The sequence below is a fragment of the Camelus bactrianus genome, chromosome 1 (genome assembly GCF_048773025.1).
Source record: "Camelus bactrianus isolate YW-2024 breed Bactrian camel chromosome 1, ASM4877302v1, whole genome shotgun sequence".
Lineage (NCBI taxonomy): Eukaryota > Metazoa > Chordata > Mammalia > Artiodactyla > Camelidae > Camelus > Camelus bactrianus.
In genome coordinates this window covers 31060857-31080481 of record NC_133539.1, presented here as the reverse complement: position 1 = coordinate 31080481, position 19625 = coordinate 31060857, and positions in this window count along the sequence as shown.

Here is a 19625-nt window from a genome sequence, read left to right as displayed (position 1 = left end):
AAATTTTGAAAATACTGTTAGTTTTTTTTAAAGACTAGCCTGCCTGAAATTAGAATTATATATGAATGTCCCTATCATTTTAACTTGATAAAAAGTAAATCTCTCTTTCTGGTTTTAAACTTGGTAAAATCAATTTGCCCTAGTATTGACTGACTCAGTTTTAAAAAAAATTACTTTGTTTTGTTAGCTTAATTTTTCAAATAATTTTATTATTTTTTCCATATGATAACAAAGTCATCTTTTAAAAGCTATGGATTTATTCTACTGACTCCTAAAGAAGCATACATTTGTTCTCTTCTTGGAAAAAAAATTACAAAAATCAAATTGATTTTCTATTTTAACAATACTAGCTTAGTCAAGATTACTTAACAAACTGGTAGTGTTTTAGGAGGTTATGGTCTAAAATTTGGAATGAACTGAGATTTTGTTGCAGGTATTAAATTTTATTGCTTTGGTAGTTAGGCTTTTTTGTGAAGTTATTATATGTATACGATATGATATATGTGCTGTATAACCACTATATGTATGTATATTATACTCTCAGATCTTACTCATCTTATTGTTGAAAATTTGTGCTCTTTTGCCAACTTTTCCTTATTTCTCAAGTGCCCCTGGCAACCACTTTTGCAATATTGAAAAGCATTTGTCCTTTAGGTTCTGATAATTCCATATGGTTCACTCAGCCCTAGGATGGTAAATGCTTCCTACAGTTATCTTTCTGTTACCCTAGTGTCCCAAGTTAATGTTACTCTTCTAACACCTAAAATTTAAGGAATTTAACCAATTTTTTATAAATAACATCCCTCAGTTAAAATAGGTGTAGCTTGTTTTCCTGAGTAACTCTGAGTGATACAGTCAATGGCTTTTAAGTTAGATTCTACTATTGTCTATTTGTATGAAATGTTTAGTAATGAATTAAAGATAAACATTTCTAAATTAATATTGTATTTTTTTGCTATAAACATATCAGAGAAAATACTTAAAGCAATTATGTCACAACAATAGTGATACTTTAAATTGTAAAAGAATCACCTTAGAGGTCTTGTCCTATAATTACTTAGAATTATAGTGCCGAACGATCACTTATTACATTAGACTTTAGAGTTGCATTAAACTTATGCTTTGGGAAGGTTTCACTAAATACTCTTTTAACTATTGAAGGGGAAAACATCTTTTAGTTCCATGGTCTCTGTTTTCTACAGCACCAGAATACAAGATTAGGGAGACATCTACACTGCTATGATATGTTAAATACGGACTGAACTAAATGCCTTTAGTTTCTCTTTCTGTAAGTTATTTGCATTTATGCCACTAAAATGAATCTTCACCATGTCATTTTCTATTCCCAAATCCAATTAATAGATATAGTTCAAAGGGTATTCACTTACGTATTTCTAGGGGCCATGAGAGTCATCTTAGTTTGCTAGAGGTGCCATAATAAAATATCACAGACTGGCTATCTTAAACACAGAAACTTTTTTTCTCACACTTCTAGAGGCAAGAATTACAAGATCAAGGTGTCAGCAAGTATGATTTCTTCCAGATCCTCTCTCCTTAGCTTCCAGGTGCTCTCTTCTTTCTGTGTGTTCACAAATTTGTCTTTCTGCCTACATGTGTCTGGAATCTCTCTCTCTCTCTCTTCCTCCTAGTCTCCTCTTCTTATAAAGAAACCAGTCAAATCAGATTAGGATTTACTCTAACGACTTATTTTAACTTAACTCTTTAAATGCCTTGTCTCAAATACAGTCACACTCTGAAGTACTGAGGGTTTGGGCATGCACGTATGAATTTTAAGGGAACCAAATTTAGATTGTAACAAGAGAGAAACCATCCAAGAAAAGATTTGACCAATTTTTATAGATGAACTACCTATGAGATTAAATGACTTGCTCAAGTTCATTGAGATCGTTAGTGACAGAGTTCAGCCCATAGCACAACATCTTCACATACCAATTTCAAGATCTTTCCATCGCACCACTCTTCAGCCATCATTGTATGAAATGCACTGCTATAAAGTAAGAGATTGTCCATAATATACATGACTGGCATCCTAAAACTATTTTGTCTTTTTCTATTATTTTATTTGTTAATTGCTTGCTATTATTGTCAACTTTATAAAATGCCACTCTTATTGGAGATTTATTGAACAGGTATAAAACTTATGATGACTTTGACGTATTGATGTTTAGTAAACATTTTATCCTCCATGATTCCTAAAGATTGCTGTGTATTCTAAAAGAATTCCAGAGGTATTCTGGAAACTTTCACATTTAAATATTGCCCAAAGTCTCTAGAACTGTATCTACAATCAGGTAACATGAAAAATAAGAAAATATTTTTATATTTTGCAAGCAAATTTGTAAACCATTTACATTTCAAACTAGATTTGTAATATTGTGAGAGTAAGCATGGAGTGGAAAACAAGGAAAGACAGTGTAATTTCTAAAAAAAAAAAATGGAGGGGTTATATGAGATAGACTCTAAACCATGCTATTTTCCAAAGGAATATAAATTCCTAGTAAATCATGCAAATGACAAACTGCTTAAACATAAATACAATCAAGAGTAAATTAGAAATGCTTAAAACCAAATTGGAGGGAGCCAATAAAAATGAATCCAAATTAACTATGTATGTTTTAGGTCTTGAGTTGGAAATGGTAAGCATACTGTGATTTGGAATATTTATAAATAATGTCATCCCACATCATAATATATTATGCCAGTCATGTTTCTAGTTGTCCTTTCTTTCAATCACAAATGTCATTTTAATATCCTAGTAATCTCTACAACACAGACTTCCTGGTCTACAAACACAACTCTTGCCAGTTTAATGTCACCAGATCTGTGATGCTATTATTCTGTAAATGGGTAAGTAGTCCTCTCAGTGAACACAAGCTGAAACAAAGATATATAAACAAATTACTTGCCTAGTTTTCTACAGATTCTTGATCTTTCATAAAATGTTTGTCTCTTCGCTTGGAACAAGCCTCTTGAATTAATAAACATTAGGGAACCATATGCCAGATCTGCTTGAATATAAAGCTTAGTGCTTTATGGCAGTTGGCATAGAACTAAAACAAGAATAAATAAATATCCAGGGGTCTGATTTGGGAATAAGGTCAAGGCTTTAGAGGCAGGACAGAGGAGCATGTTTCCAAATAGAATTTTGGGACTAAAACATGATTACAGGTATTAAAAACAGTCTGGACATTATTACCATAAGTGAAAGTTCCAAATCCAAATCAAATACCCATATGCCTATATGGCCAGGGCCATGGAAGGCAAGCCAGAAAAGTCTAAAAGGCTGAGCAATTATTATAGAATGGCAATTAGCATCACAGAAGTCAGAGAGTCAGTTTAGTGGTGCAGTTAAAGTGAGAATGAAATTTCAATGGAGAAAACTAAACAGTAAATTAAGTTTAAACAGTAAAACTTAAAGACAGATAAATGTTTTATCAGGACTTGCACGCAAAGACAGAGCTCAGTTACAATCAGACGTATGATGTTCATTTACTATCTGACAATGTGAATAGACTTGTGTCTCATTGGATACATAAGATTTTGTTGCGCACATTCTTGGGCACTCTGCTGACTGAGATGTCACAGATTCTGTAAAGGTTCAAAAGCTTGACCATGGACATTGATTTTTTAATATGTTATTTTGATCTTATCACAATGAAGGGAACCAAATAAATCATCATAAACCAAGATGTTACAAGGGCAGAAATTTCTTTCCAACAAGGAGTAGTCAGAAGGTGTACAATCTTTTGGATTGTCTTAACCTTGCAAAGGTGACAAAAGAGCATATGAGAACGATGTAGGACAGTGGCCAGCCACTTCCAGTTGCTGTATCTGGGTATGCCTATTTCCTACATAATCCTGATCACATGACTATATCTCTTTGTTGCAGATTGCACAGCTGGGCAACCAAGTCTTCCCAGTGGTCCTCTAAGTTAAATTCTTATGCTGACAACTCCTGATACCACACATGATTTTCCCAGTGCCTACACATCTAGATAACTCCACTAAATGCTCAGTTCCGATCTATAATTTCTCAAGATTCCTAACTATGAACATTGTTAAGACTTCTGTAGACTATAAAATAGGAATAAAGCAAAGTCCTTGATTTCACAGTTTAGGCTCTAATGAATAAAATAGGCTTTCTTCACAGGGAAACTAAGGAAACAAGACAGGGATTCAAGCATAGAGGAAAATAAACTCGTGAGATTTCAGAGTTATTCCTAGCTTATTCTCATCACCTTCTACTTAATCCTTTTTTTTTTTTCAATTCCATCTATATATTTTCTTTGACCAATTTGTGTCAGAGTTTTAGCAAAATGGGATGAATCAGAGATTTAAAACTTAAGTTTGAGCTCTTCCTAGATAACTTTACCTAAATGAAATCGATATAACTTAGTGTGTCCCAAACTGAATTCATCACTGTCTTCTTACCACTCCTTACACCAGTTTTTCTTCTTAAATTCCCCCATCTCATTTCAACGGTTCAATGTTTTCCCCCAACAGGAAACCTTAGAGACATCCCAGATCTACCTAGTTTCCTCATTCTCCAAATCTTGCCACCTCGGTTTTTTCCCATTTAAAATATTGTTCTGTTCATTCACATTTTTCTGTGTCTCTATTGCTCTCGTTTTCTAGAATTGCTGTTTTCAACTGGTTTCATAATGTTCTCCTTGTCTTATTTCATTTTATTCTAATCAGGGCTAAACTTAACAACCACAACCACAGTTTTGTTCTTTTTTTCTAAAGTGCAAACTAATCATTTCAATTTTGACTCCAAGTTCCTCCAGAGTTTCTCATTTATAAACATATAAAGCCCTTCATGTATGATTCATTGTGATAAGGCTTAGTCCAGCTGTTCAGTCGGATCTATCCCTATACATCTAGTGTATTTATTTAGCAATATTTAACCACAAATTTGTCCTGAGCTTATTCATTGTCAGGCCTTTGCATATTTCCTTTGTCTAGAATATGCTCATACTTTGTGTTCAGTCACCAAAGTATTCATCTCTGCAAAGTTTTCCTGAACCCTCTCAGGCAGGGATGTGATTACTTTCTGTCTGCTTTCACTCTTTTTTTCATACATTTCCATGAACTCAGTGATCACACTGTATTGAACCAATTCATTAGTATTTTGTCTGCCTTGTCTCTAGAATATATACTCTGGGTGAAGAAGGACTGATCTTATTATTATGAGTAAATAACTTGGCAGTAAGCCTGTTAATTAAATGGTGTTTACCAAAGCACTAAAGGCAGCTGGACTTTTCTGATAGATTTTAAATTAGTGTCCTTTATATCTTTTCTCTATAGAAATAGGATAATTTAAAGCATGTGAAGTTAGTAGAGTGGACTAGGAGTCACATCACCCAGTTGTGGGAATTGGGAAGAGAAAATTCTATGAATCAGGAAAAGCTAGGTTACCCCATGAGGACAAAAACCCCCAAATCGCTGTAGTTTAATAATTAATGTTTACCTTTTACTCGTCAAACCAGCTGTGAATATGTGTCCTTCCAGGGCGTCTCTCCTCTGAGACATCTCAGCAACGCATATTGATGGAGTCTGCATGATACAGACTTCCCTGTTTCCACAGTCAGCATGACAAAGAAACAGAGCATGGAGAATTGCCTGTTAATTCTTTTGTATTTCTGCCAGGAGCTGATTCACTTTTCACTAACTTATTTTTCATTGGCAAAAGTAAGTCCTATAGCTGTACTGAACTTCAAGGGTACAAAGAAGCGTGATGCCCGGGAAGAGAGAACATAAGAAACATGGCTTTCTATAATAATGATACAGGAGCTAAATAACAACAATTATTTTTAAAAAGGCTTTAATATTAAATATTTTCAAGCCAGTTTAATGCATTACAGTGATACCATTTTATAACAGATCAAATATCAATTGATACAATTGATACAAGTGATAAAATTTTTAAAAATATATGGTTGACTCTTTTGTGTTTCTGATTAGATAATGTCTTCTAAGGCTAGCTTATATTAAAAAAATAAATCATGTGATTTAATGTGGTGGGAAAGCTACCTATTTGAAGACTGTGGTAAAAATATGTGGCTGTGTACCCTGAAACAACTGAGCATTAGGAAAACTATGTTTGAACACTATAAAATGTATTAAATGTTTGTATCAGTTTATATCATCATTAAATATACATTAAAGAAAACTAATTTCCAATTTCTAAAATAGTTTGAATATGTACTTGTATGATTGGATTATATAATTGTTGTTTAGAAAGGAGAGGGTTAAAATTAACCACTATATATAAAAATAAATAAAAAACAAATTTCTTCTGTATAGCACAGGGAACTATATTCAATATCTTGTAATAACCATTAATAAAAAAATGAAAATGAATATATGTATATATACGCATGACTGGGACATTATGCTGTACACCAGAAATTGACACAATGTAACTAACTACAATTTAGTTAAAAAAAAAAAAAAAGAAAAAACAAGCCACAGCACTGCTACTAACACAAAAGGGTAAAAAAAGCAAGAGTTTAATCGCTGTAAAATGTTAAGCCTTGCCAGCACCACTTTATTCCATAAACTTTACATGGATGTTTTTCTACTTAAGATGCTGTATTTTAAAGCAGTTATTATTGCTACATAAATTATATGCAAATAGTGTATAATTTCTTAATTTCTCTTAGGTGGAGTTCTTTCTGTCATCTATGTTTTTGTGTGTGCTCTTAGTGATTATGTCTCAAGAATTGCTTCAACCCTCTTTGTGACTATAATGAAACTGCCCTTTTGTATTACAAAAAAAGCAAAAACAAACAAACAAACTTCTTTTTGTCAATATCTCTCTAGATTGCACAGCAGTCAATCTTTTGGTGATTTTATACTTGGTATTAATTCATTTGAATAACTACTAAACCATCCCACGTCCCCACATAATTTGATTTGTTAGGATGACAGCAGATGTTATGTTGAGTACAAAATCCCTCCAGTTTTGTTTCTGCCTCTCCTCCCTGTTCCTGTCACACATCAAATACTCATGACAGTTAACTTTCTTTCTCAGAAGGTGATTTGAGTTTTCTTTCCCAGCTGCTTTTAAACAATCTTTATTTCTTCCTAAAATTATGGGGGATTAACAACGTTCCCTTTCTCTGTCCTCTACCTTCTGTTCCAGGATATTCAAAGGTAAGGGCCATCACACATCATAATACAACCGTGCATTTCAAGCGGAGGGAGAACTGAAGTCAGAGTAGGAAGAATCTCTCCTTTAGGACTACCGAGAATTTGGAGACTCTCGACTTGAGGAAACACAAGGTCATAAAATTATTTTAAAGGGATTCTAGGCATGTTTATATCATGCTCCTTTTCTGCCTATTATTTATTTATCTTTTGCAAATTTCTCCTTACCTAGCATTGAATTTTGAACATGTTACTAGGTAACAAAATTATAACTTTATAGGCCCCTAGCCAGGCCCAAATTTAGGAAATCTTTAATGTGTGGTAACCCCAGCTCCTATCTAATATTGGTGGAATCTACTGACACCTGGGAGACCTCTGAGGGAGATGGGCGATGTGGACTTCTATCAGACTCCATCAATGTACTTCCCCATGTCATTGTAGAAGGATCTTGTTTTGAAACATTGTCATATGTATATGAATGTATGTATAAAGCCCTAGAATCATAAAATATCTGCTTGGAGGTTTATTTAATTTGTAATAATTTTCCTTTTATTTCATGTGTTGCCTAAGCATGTATTAGATATAAGTTGCTTATTCTTAAATTGGCCCTGACACCTTAAAAGGGAATGCTGTAATATTTTTGGATGCTCACTTTTTCTTTAATTAAATCATTTTACATATGTATTAGAAGATATAGAGCAGAGATAGATTTTATTTGCAAAGAAAGTAGTATGAGTACATTGCACATGCCTACATGCACCTTAATATTCATAGCAGCACTATTTACAATAGCCAAGACATGGTAGCAACCTAAATGTACATCAACAGATGACTGGATAAAGAAGCTGTGGTATATGTATATAGTGGAATACTACTCAGCCATAAAAAGAATAAAATAATGCCACTTTCAGCAACATGGTTGGACCTGGAAATCACCATTCTCAGTGAAGTAAGCCAGCAAGAGAAAGAAAAGTACCATATAACACCACTCATATGTGGAATCTAAAAAAAGAAAAAGGACTAATGAACTTATCTACAAAACAGAAACAGACTCACAGACATAGTAAACAATCTTATGGTTACTGGGGAGAAATGGGGTGGGAAGGGATAAATTGAGAGTTTGAGATTTGCAAATACTACATATATATAAAATAGATAAACAACAAGTCTTTTCTGTATAGCACAGGGAACTATAGTCAATATCTAGTAGTAAAACATAATGAAAAAGAATATGAAAACAAATATATGTATGTATATGTATGACTAACACATTATGCTGTACACCAGAAATTGACACAACACTGTAAACTGAGTATAATAGTTCAATTAAAGAAAAAAATAAAATCTTCCAAATTCCCACTTTAAGACTATTAAGGTGACCTGGATTATATTTTACACCAGTGATTTATGTTCACTATCAAAAGTTCATATCCCACTGCAACCTATTTAACTAGTGAAAGAAAATATTCATTTTAATGAATTTTGATGATAATTTAAAAAATAATAAACAATAATTACCATCTATTCAACATTTACTATGAACCACAAAATATGCTAACACTTTATTTACATTAACTCTATGAAATAATTACTGTTGTACACAATTCTTACATACAGAAATAGTTTAAAAAAATAATTTCACACTGCCTGCCTGAAAAGGGCTATGAACACTTCAGTATAGAGAAAAGTCATTAGTTAAACCTCCACTGACAGCAGAGGTGGGGATGCATTATCTTCCATAAGAATGTCTTTCTTTTATCATAACAGCACACTAGTAGTTAGCATGCCCAGTGTGAGTAGTCTAACATTTTGCGATTTTCAATTCTGAAATATTTCATGCTTACTAGAGAATCAAATTTATATTTTGATTTTCTATTTTCTTCATGGTTAACTTTGTAAACTTTTGAAGTATTATCATTTCAATTAATGTTTTCTACTTTATTCTTCTTCTGGGTGATAAGGTCAGACTACAGATAATACACTTCTTGTGATGAATGCTTGTTCTATTTTTGTAGTTTGTTCATTTTCCTAAGAAAACATTATGACATGGCTGGCAACAATTGCAAATAAGATTTTCTTATAATTACTTCAAAGCAAGAAACATTTCACAAGGCATCCACAGCATGTCTCTGCTGTTGTTGATCTTTTGACTTTTATTGTGATCTCCTTAAATTTATTTAGGAAATCCAAAGATCTAATATACCATGGGCTTTAATTTATTAAACTCACTTATTTATTCTGACACTTGCTACTATTCCCAGAGACACTGCTTCTAGATAGACCACTGGCTTGACTGGTATAACTGAATTTAGCTAATAATTGTTCAATAACTCAGAATATTTGTATCATTTGCATGTGTGCAAATTAAGCTACTATGCACTATAGTCTTTCGCCAAAAAAAGTTTGATAAATAATTATGTTTGAATGGATGAAATCCAATTTCCCAGAGATTATGAGATTTTTGTGGTCTGAAAGCTGCCAAATGGCACACATGGTTCTAGAAAGGGCACTCGTTTTGTGATTCCTAGTCTATACCATTTATATTATTTCAACAGAAATATTATGAAGGAAAAAGAAGAAAGGAATATACACTTTTCTTCCTAAAATAAAAATGGGCTGAATTTGGAGTTTTTAAACACAATTCCAACTGGATCTGAATCAGCATTAGGCAACTTCCCCACAGTCTGGCACAGGCCGGCAGAGTTGGCACCCGGTGCTCTGCTAAGGCCCAGGACTTGACAAGTGCTTTTGGACGGAGGTGTAGTGGCACAGCTGTCTTGGGGACCTGATGGGAAATGTGTCTAAAATATTTTTGTAGCCAATATTAGCTACTACTTCTCTTTTTCTTTTTCATACCCATTTATCAAATTAGAAACAAACATAAAAAAGTGATATTGCTAGAATTAAGGACATTTATTATGATTACAATTAAAAAAGAATATTATAAATATCAATATCAGAAAAAAAAGAGTAAAAATAACATCAATAAGAAATCATGTAAAATAAAAGGAAGGGGTATGTGTATGTGTGTGTGTGTGTGTGTGTGTGTGTGTGTGTGTGTGTGTGGAACATTAGTTACATTTTCTAGCATTCAATTTTTCCCCTGTGGTTCTGGTTAAAGTTAAGGTCACTCTTAAAATATTTCTGTTCACTTTGTAAAAAAACAAAGGAAAGCGGGCAAAGTAATGCTTGCTCTATACTCATTGTTCCAGAGTTATTAAATAAGTTGAAAAAATAATCAAACCAGTTACAGCATGTTAATCATTTATAAACAGGAGCATCAGGTAATTGAACATATTAGTTCTACAACAGGTACATGTTTAAATGGGTATATGTGAGCAAAAATACTTCATAGTGTTTCAATTTATTTCCCAAAGTGTCTTGGAAAAATAAGTTGAAGGATGATAAAAATATAAACTGAAAAGAAAAAATTCTTATTAATAATTTTATCCAGCTTCTTTGAACATAATCATATAGCAGTTAGTGCCGCCTTACTGAAACTTTAAATGGTAGTTAAATGTTTTCAACTTTGACTTTTTTTTTTCACCGTCTATTGAAATGAGAATAAAAGTACATAAACCTATCTGCAAAAAGAAAAACAAATTGTATTACTTTTGTTTAAAATCACTTGAAATAAAAATATTAATATTGGTTTTTAGTGTATTTGTAGAATGTATAGTGTAGCAATGTATAATCTGGATAATAGTTGGATTACCATATTTTGAAAACGCACTGTCCAAAGTTCTACATTAGTCCCCAGAGATATAAAGATGACAAGGACTGCATCTTTGCCCCCCCCCCAACCCACTGAATTTACAGTCTAGTGAGGACCTTTGAAATTTAAATTTGGGGATAACTGATATAACAATGAAAATAAAGTTGTCCTACAGTAGTATAACAAAACATCTAAACATTAAGAAAGGGCAATATCCGAAAATAAAGAGGAATTAGCCAGAGATTGATTCAAAGATAATAAGCAAGAAAAAAATAAACCTATGGATGGTGGACTGCAAAAATGGCCTCAGTCCTTCATTTTACCCCAAATCCACATCCTTTGGTGTGCAAACTTGCAGTGCTGTCTCACTCTGACAGTGGGCCACTCAGTCACATGACTTACTTTTGGCAATAGGCTATCAGCAACCAGATGTAGGCAGAGACTTGTAAAGGCCCTGGCCTTTCTTCATTTTGCTTTTGTTTTCTGAAATTGCCATGGGGAGAGTGAGGAGAAGCACAATGACAGAATGCAATAGGGTGAGAGAAGCATGCAGAAAACAGATAATGAATTAGTGTATTAGTTTCCCAAGTGGCTTAAAACAGCAGAGATTTAGTCTCTGACAATTCTGGTGGCCAGATGTCTGAAATCAGTGTCACTGGGCCAAAATCAAGGTGTTGGCAGGGTCACACATCCCCCAAGTGCTGTAAGGAAGAATTTTTTCCAGCTTCTGGTGGCTGCCAGCATTCCTTGGCCTGTAGCCACATTGTTCTAATCTCCACCTCCAAGGTCATACTGTCTTCTCTTCTCTGTGTTCTCTCTATAATCTCCTCCTGCCTCTCTCTTACAACGACACTTGTGGTTTCATTTAGGACCCAGCCACATAATCCAAGATAATCTCCCCATCTCAAAACCCTTAACTCAATCAAATCTGCAAAGACTTTTTTCCCACGTAAGGCAATATTTACAAATTCTAGGGATTAGTATCACATTTTTTTTTTTTTAGCACATTTAATGTACCACAGTCTTTCCTCTGGTCTTTCATCCATGGCACATGCAAAATACATTTGCCACATTCCAACATTCCCAAATGTCTTAATTGATTATTGCATCAGCTCAGTTCCAAGATCTCACCAAAATATTACCAGATCAAAAGTCTCAAATCTCATGATCTAAATCACTTAAATCAGATATGTGTGAGACTGTGTGACTCATCCTAGAACAAAATCCGCCCCCGTCTGTGGACATGTGAAACTAGGAAACAAGTTAGATGCTTCCAAAATACAATGAGGGCAGATGGGGCAGGCATAGGATAAGAGACATTCCTATTCCAAAAGGAAGAAAATGGAAGGAAGAAAATCACCAATTCCAAGCAACTAAAATTTGCCAGTAGGGCAAATTCCATTAAGTTTCAAGGCTAAGAAACTTCTGTGGGTTGAAGTCTCCAGACTCTGGGCTCATTCGCTTTTATAAGGACTCGTAAGATTACATTTTATGCCTATCCTGATAATCCAGGATAATTTCCCCATCTCAAGATCCTTAGTCATATCAAGATCCTTAACTTAGTAATATCTGCAAAGACTCTTTCCTAATATGGTGATTTACAAGCGTCAAGGATTAGGACCTGACATTGGGGGGGGGGCATTTTTCAACCCACCATATGCAGTCATCCCAGCCAAGGCCAATATAGATCAGTAGGTGCAACCAACTAAGACCAGCCCAAATCACAGACTCAGAGACGCAAACACTAAAGAAATGTTTAGCGTGGAGACTGTAAATAGTTGGTTTCTCAGTTACTATACCAGCTGTTCAGAAAGAAAAGTTAAAACACTATGATAAGTTGTGCAGTGTGGAGTTCTCAGTCTGCAAACTACCGTCCCTCAGTTACCACCCTGTGACTTCTCTACTCGACATAACAAGGATACCAAGTACCAGTTTTTCCAGTGGTATAGTCTGTGAGATTTGGCTAATGGTGCATCCAACCTGGTTTTTGAAAGGACGTCTGAATGCTTCTTCTGCTTCAAATGCCTCAGTGCTTTTCCATTGTCCTTGTAATAATTATAAATTTTAAATAGGCTCAATGTGGCTCAACTGAGAAATGAGTTTCCTTCAGAAAGCAGTGCTTTTGTGGAGGGAAGAAATCTTTTCATACTTGAACATTTTCTAATTAATTATTTATTGTATACTGAGGTTGGCGTGAGTACAAGGAAGCTATCATCTCAAAAGGCAGTTAAAATTTTTTTTTTCTCTTCAGCATCATGAGGAAAAATATGTTTCCAACTTTTGTGAGAAGGCCAAGGTGTCCTATATGATATATATGATAAACTTTGAGTTGGATCTATAGGGGGTCTGGAAAGTGTTAACTGGAAGGAGGGCAGAGCTTGTGTGGCTGGCCATGGCTGGTGTGGCACCAACATGCCAGATTGTTTACATGTGTATTTCATGACTACTTGTCCGAAGAGAAGGGTGTATTTCTGGATCATTTTTGAGTTTTTTTTTCACTTATGTTATTCCAACAGTTTAATGATGATCTAAAAAAATAATAGGTTATAACTTAGAAAAAAAAGTTGGGAGGAAAAAAAGACAAGTTAGGGAGCAAATTTGCAGGATTATGAAATAATACAGGTCAGGAATATGGGAGGTCATAAAGAAGGGCTTATTAGATGAATTCAAGTATCACTTAGGCTCTAAAGTTGACAACATTTAATAATTAAGAAAAGAGGAAATTATAGAGATTTATTTTCACTTAAACATGAAAAAAAAAAACAATCTATGGAATGAATGCAGTATTAAAGATCAGAGGGACACATTTTTCAAAACAAGACAAAAGTGAAAACAAAGAGCTGAATTTTGTTTTTGCTGGGTTTGTGGCACCTGTGAGATTTCTGTCAGAGACGACCAAGAGACTATTAGTTATATGGCCATGTATTTAAGAAAGAGACATGGGATGCAAAAAGAGTTTGGAGATTCATCAGTATATGGAGGGTAAGTGATGTACAGGAAAAATGTACCTATTCAGGAAAAGGTGTGAAGTGAGTCAGGATGGATTCTGATAAACATGTAAATGGATAAAGATAAGAAAAAAAAAATCACAGTGAGAAGGTGTACGAGACAGGTGGAAGGAAAGCCATAAATGTTTGTTTCCGAAATAGCTGAGAGAAGATATTTTTAAAGGAAGAAGTGTCTGCAGTCGTCTTGACCTATGACCCTAATTTGGTTACTAAGACAGCCCAGCAATTCTTCTGTTTCCTTATACTATTCTTAGCCCCGTTTTTTTCTAACAACCAATTCAAACATTTACAACCCACTTTGAACATACCATTTCTACATCTATATGCATCTCATAACTCATTCTCAAGAAGGCTTTGTCTCCTAACTCACAGGGAAAAAAAATGATCAGAGAACTGTTTTCAGTTTTCTGTCATCTATTAGGATCTTGGTGACAGTTTGTCCTGCTGGGTATTTATTAGCCATCAACATCTGTTGAAAGAAGAGGAAGAAAGAGGGACTGGGAAGAGAGTTAGAGTTGTGATCTTAGACCTCCCACGGAGAACTCTGGAACATATATACCCCATCAGAGTGGTCCTATGTTGACGGGATGTACCTCAGCCTCCATCAGGCATTGACGTGGGCTGTCCTGGGAAGGCCATTCCATTGAGCAAGATGGCTCTCTGTAGCTGAGACCAATTCAGAACCAGAGAGCTGTGTCAATCAGTGCTTCCTTGAAGACAGTTCTGAACATCTCCATGAGCATCTTAACAAACAAACCTGAACACTTACAGAAGCATCACTCTTCCTTTCTTCCAGTTATATAGAAGAGCTCGCCTCTCCTAGGCTAATTTCCTTTCCATCAACTTTGTACTTTCAAGTTGTTTAAGCTTTCCTTTGGTATCATCCTTTCCTAAACATATTTAATCAGTGTCATTTATGAAAAACTTTAAAAGAAAACCTCATTTTTCTACATTTCCCATCTGAGACATACCCCTTTTTCACTTAGAACCAAATACAAAACCCTTACATGACCTGCAAAGTTGTGTGTGATCATTTTTCATGGTTATGTCTCCAATCCCATGCTCCCTTTTTACCTAGTGCTCATTTCTGCTCCAGTCGTATTGGTACCTTTGTTTGTTGTCATTTGTTTACCTTTCTCTTTAAGAGTTTGTCTTTCTTGTTTTCTTCCCTGGAATGTTCTTCCCCCAGGCACTTATATATGACCTAGTTTTTTCTTTTCTCAAGGTTGAAAAAGAACCTCATCACTCCCTACCCCGAGGGGATTCTGGATCCCTCTACTGTGTTTTATTTTTCTTCAAAGAATTAATATCTATCTAAAATTATGTATTCTTTATTTTATTATGTATAATTTTTCTTGCCTCTCATTGAATGCAGGCTCCTTGAGAGAACAACAATCTCATTCAACAAGGTATCACCAACAATAATACACTCAACCAATTCCTAATACATGTTTCTACTTAAATTGACTTCTTAATTTGGTCCTTTTAACACCAGCATCTCATATTTTAAATATAGAAAGAAAAATTAATAAATATAATGTATTTATCCAACAACCATATATATTAGATATATACCCTGTGGCAAGATTCTGAATTACAAAGACACATACAATGTAGATTTCATTAGAGAATTCATCTCATGGATATAGATATATAAAATGCACCGTAGCTTTTCTGTTTAAAAATATATACAACTTTACAGTAGATACAGTAGTCAAAGAAATTAACTCTACTATACTAATAATCTACAGTATTTTAATATGTCTTAAAATCAAACTTATAACCAAGTAGCTTTGTAGCATTAACACTACAAAAAATAAGGCAAAAATGTTGAGACATAAATATTTTTCCTAAAGTCCAGTCTCTAACCTACCTGTACTTTAAACTAATTTAGACACATTGAATTGTTTAGCCTGTAACTCCTACAACATGAAGGTGCATCCTTCAAACAAAAAGCACACAGCTGAAAGGGAGAATCAGACCATGGAGTTTGCATCTCTTGACAAGAACGTGTAACCACCTGGTGCCAAACTAAGTACCTGAAGATAACAATGCATGTCCTGACTTCATGTCTGTGGCCTCCCTGATGGAGGTCCTAATGAGAATGACCACGAGGACTGATAACATTTAATAAAGGAGTAGTGGCCAGATCCACCAGCAAAGAGGAGCCAAAGTGATGCTGCCAACAGAACAGTAGAACAGTAATACAGACAATTATCACAAGATATAGATGGCAGGTAATGCAGCATCTCACAGCTTTAAGATAGGAAGAGAGATTGACTCTACTAGCTAACATAATTAGAGAGCTAAAAAAAGGAACTTTTGTTTTCTTTCCCCTTCTCCTCCATACAACTCACACCAACACTTCTGGGAAACAGGGTAAATTAGGGGGAATTAAATTCCAATATGTATTTCAGAAGGAAGACATTTGTTTTGAAATCCTGAAATTATGGTCTCATTTCAGGAAAGTGGTGAGAAATATATATGACATGAAATCATCCTTATTCCCAGCCCACATCCAAAGAGAAGGTAGTAATTAGAATAATTGTTTCCAAAGCTGGCTTTTGAAGAAAGTATTAAAGATTAACTAGCCCACGTCAATCATACTAATGATACTTTTTGACTACGGAGTATGTAAATATGCAGTTTTAAAAACTTTCATGGTGATTTAACTGATCAAGAAAATCTGGACCTTGAAAGGTATTGATGGAACCAGAGGATATTATAGAGATTATTAGCAAGTAGTAGTCTAATGCTGAATAAGAAAAAAGCCTAATTAGGACCATTAATATATAGACAAGCAGTTCAAGATAACTTATTATTTCTTGATAGTATCAGTTCTTCATGTTTCATTAAAAGAATGCTCAAAATGATACGAGCATTCAGCTAGGCAAGGGATATAAGATACACAAATATTTTGGGTAAGAATGCAAACCATTGCATCTTACAGGCATTATATTTTAGAAACACTTCCATAACTCTTCCAGCAGAAGAGTTGTTGGAAGTCTGAAGAGTTAATTACAAAATATGCATCAGTAAAAGCTCTATTTTTCCTGAAAACTCCAAATAAATTATTCTACTCTTTAACTATCTTGCCCAATAATTACAATTATCTTATTTGTAAAACATTTAATCTCTATGTGCTTCAAAATGATGTCCTTATTACTAAATTTTGTTTGGATGATAATATGTATTAAAATTTATTGAAAAAACATTTCCATTTCATTTTAAAACATTTGCCACAAAGCTAAAACATGTTGATTAGCAACTGTTACAGATATTTGCTCAAGCCTCAGCCATTTGGGCAAATGAATTAGTCCCTCTTGGAAGTGTGAACTTTTCTAATAAAGCTGCTTTTCTCATTCTCCCCTGGTTTCTTAAGAATCATTCTTATAACTTGATCTCCAAGATCACAGAAGAGCATTTCTTTATAAATTCATATAAATTTACTCACAAGAATGACTTTAATTTTCCATTTAATGTTAGAAATAATTTAAAAGGGAAACACAAGAAGAAATCACATTTTATAAAAATTCAGAATTAGGTATAATAATTCCTCCATCCTATCTTCCATAGTTCAAGTCATAACAATCTATAGTAACTGGCAATTATAACCGTTTGTGGTATTTAAAAATTAGGTAACAAAATTGACCGTGGAAAACACTTACTCTTAAAAACCTGTCTTGAGGAATGTTAGGAACCTTTGAAAAATGAAAACTAAAAGTTTGAAGAAAGAGAAATTGAGCAGCTGGGAGCAGGCCAGAGAACAGGATATGGAATGAACAGCATGGAGAAACATTTGCCCAGGCAGCAGCCCAGAATTGCCTAGAGGGTCAGTTGTCACAATGCAAATGACTGATTGTGGTGAATATTTCTGAGGAAAATGAGGGAAAACAATTTATCAATCTATAGCAGTATAATTTTAAATGGCATGTATTTGAAAAACATGATTTTTCCTTCCATCCCATATCTGGCTCCAGGTATACCTACACCCAAATAGAAGAGCAGCAGAGTAAAAACAGCAAAGCAAAACAAACAAATAAAATAACACATTTTAAAGGGTCAAAGTTCTTAAACATCGGGACACATTTTCTTGAGCTATGTTTCTACTTTTCAAGGCATTTTGATTCAAAAGTTGTCATACTTTCTTTCATCTTTTTCAGGAAAATCTTTTTCAAATGAATCTTAGCAGGTGTGATAAAAGGGAAAAAAAAAAAGAGCTTGCTACATGTTGGTTTTCTGTGAAAGATTTTCACTCTGTTCTTGATCTGAAAGAACAATTTTGAATAACTCAGGGTTCATTAAAAAAAAAGGTGAAAAAAAAATCTTGGAAATATCAGTATGGCTCTATATTCAAATATGTGAAAGGAAAGAAAAGCATATGGCCATGACTGAGAGATCTCAGAGTAGAGCACTTAAGGAAATCAGCATGAAAAATAAAGTGCCCATTACCTAGTGATGATTTACTGTATAATTTATGGGAGGGTAGAGTAGGCTTGAAACTGCACTTAGCACCTGGATGCCATGAAATATAAATTGAGATGAAATGTGTTCATGAAATTCCATTAATAAGAGCTATGATGTTGGTTTTCTTTCCATTTTGTTTCCAGTTTAACAGAGAGCAGTGGTAAGCCTAGGCAAATTCAATAGCTTCTACTTGATTGTTTCTTAGTCTCATAGGATCTTGGTTTATCTGCTGTAAGCCCTCTCTTTCCCTTTTTTTTTTTCTGTGTGAATCTTTGTCTTTATTTCTGTCTCTGTCTGTCTGTCTGTCTGTCTCATTCAACATTCCTAACAGATGCAAACCTCATGCAACAAACTGTATATTCTAGAAAGATTGCTGCTTATTTATTTCACAGTTCTATACTGTTTACCCACTATGTGCTGGGCATAATGTTTGACACTTGGGATACATCAGTAACTGACCCAAAGCCTTCCTTCATGGAATTTACATTCCAAAATGGCAAGTTGTAGGGTAGTTGGTTCAGTGTATTAATCAAGGTTCTCCAGGAAAAGAGAATCAATAGGATGTAATATGCAAAAAGATATTTATTTTATGGAATGGGCTCACCTGCTCATGGAGGCTGGCAAGCTGAAAATCAGCAGAGTTTGTTGGCACTGGAAACCCTGGGCAGAGTGCTGCAGTTCAAATCTGAAGGCCATCTATTAACAGAATTCCTCTTTGCTTGGGACTAAGGTCAGTCTTTGTTCTGTTAAAGTCTTCAACTAACTGGATGAGGCCACCACATTATAGAGGGTGATTTGCTTTACTTGAGGTTCACCAATTTAAATTTTAACCTCATCCATAAAACACCCTCACAGAAATATCCAAAATAATATTTGATCAAATATCCAGGCACTGTGGACCAGCCAAGTTGACACATAAAGTCACCCATCATACTCAAAAAGCAGGGGAATTTGGGATAAGAATACTGTGGAAATAAATGAAGACCAACCGAATGAGAACAATCAAAGACTATTTAATAAGAGCTTCCTGATAGCAAGGAGGTCAGCTACTGTCACTTGTGTTTTACCAGAAGCTCAATGATAAGCAGAAGAGTGGGGAAGCATTCTAGTGAGAAAAAGGGAAGGCTTCACACATGCCCTGACTTGAGCCTGTTGGCATCTGGAAGATGTCTGTGGGCGAAGCAGAAGCAGAGCATCCTATGTAATTGGTTAGGGCTGCATACTTGGCTTTCTCTAGTTGGTCTTAAATTGGAAACAAGGAC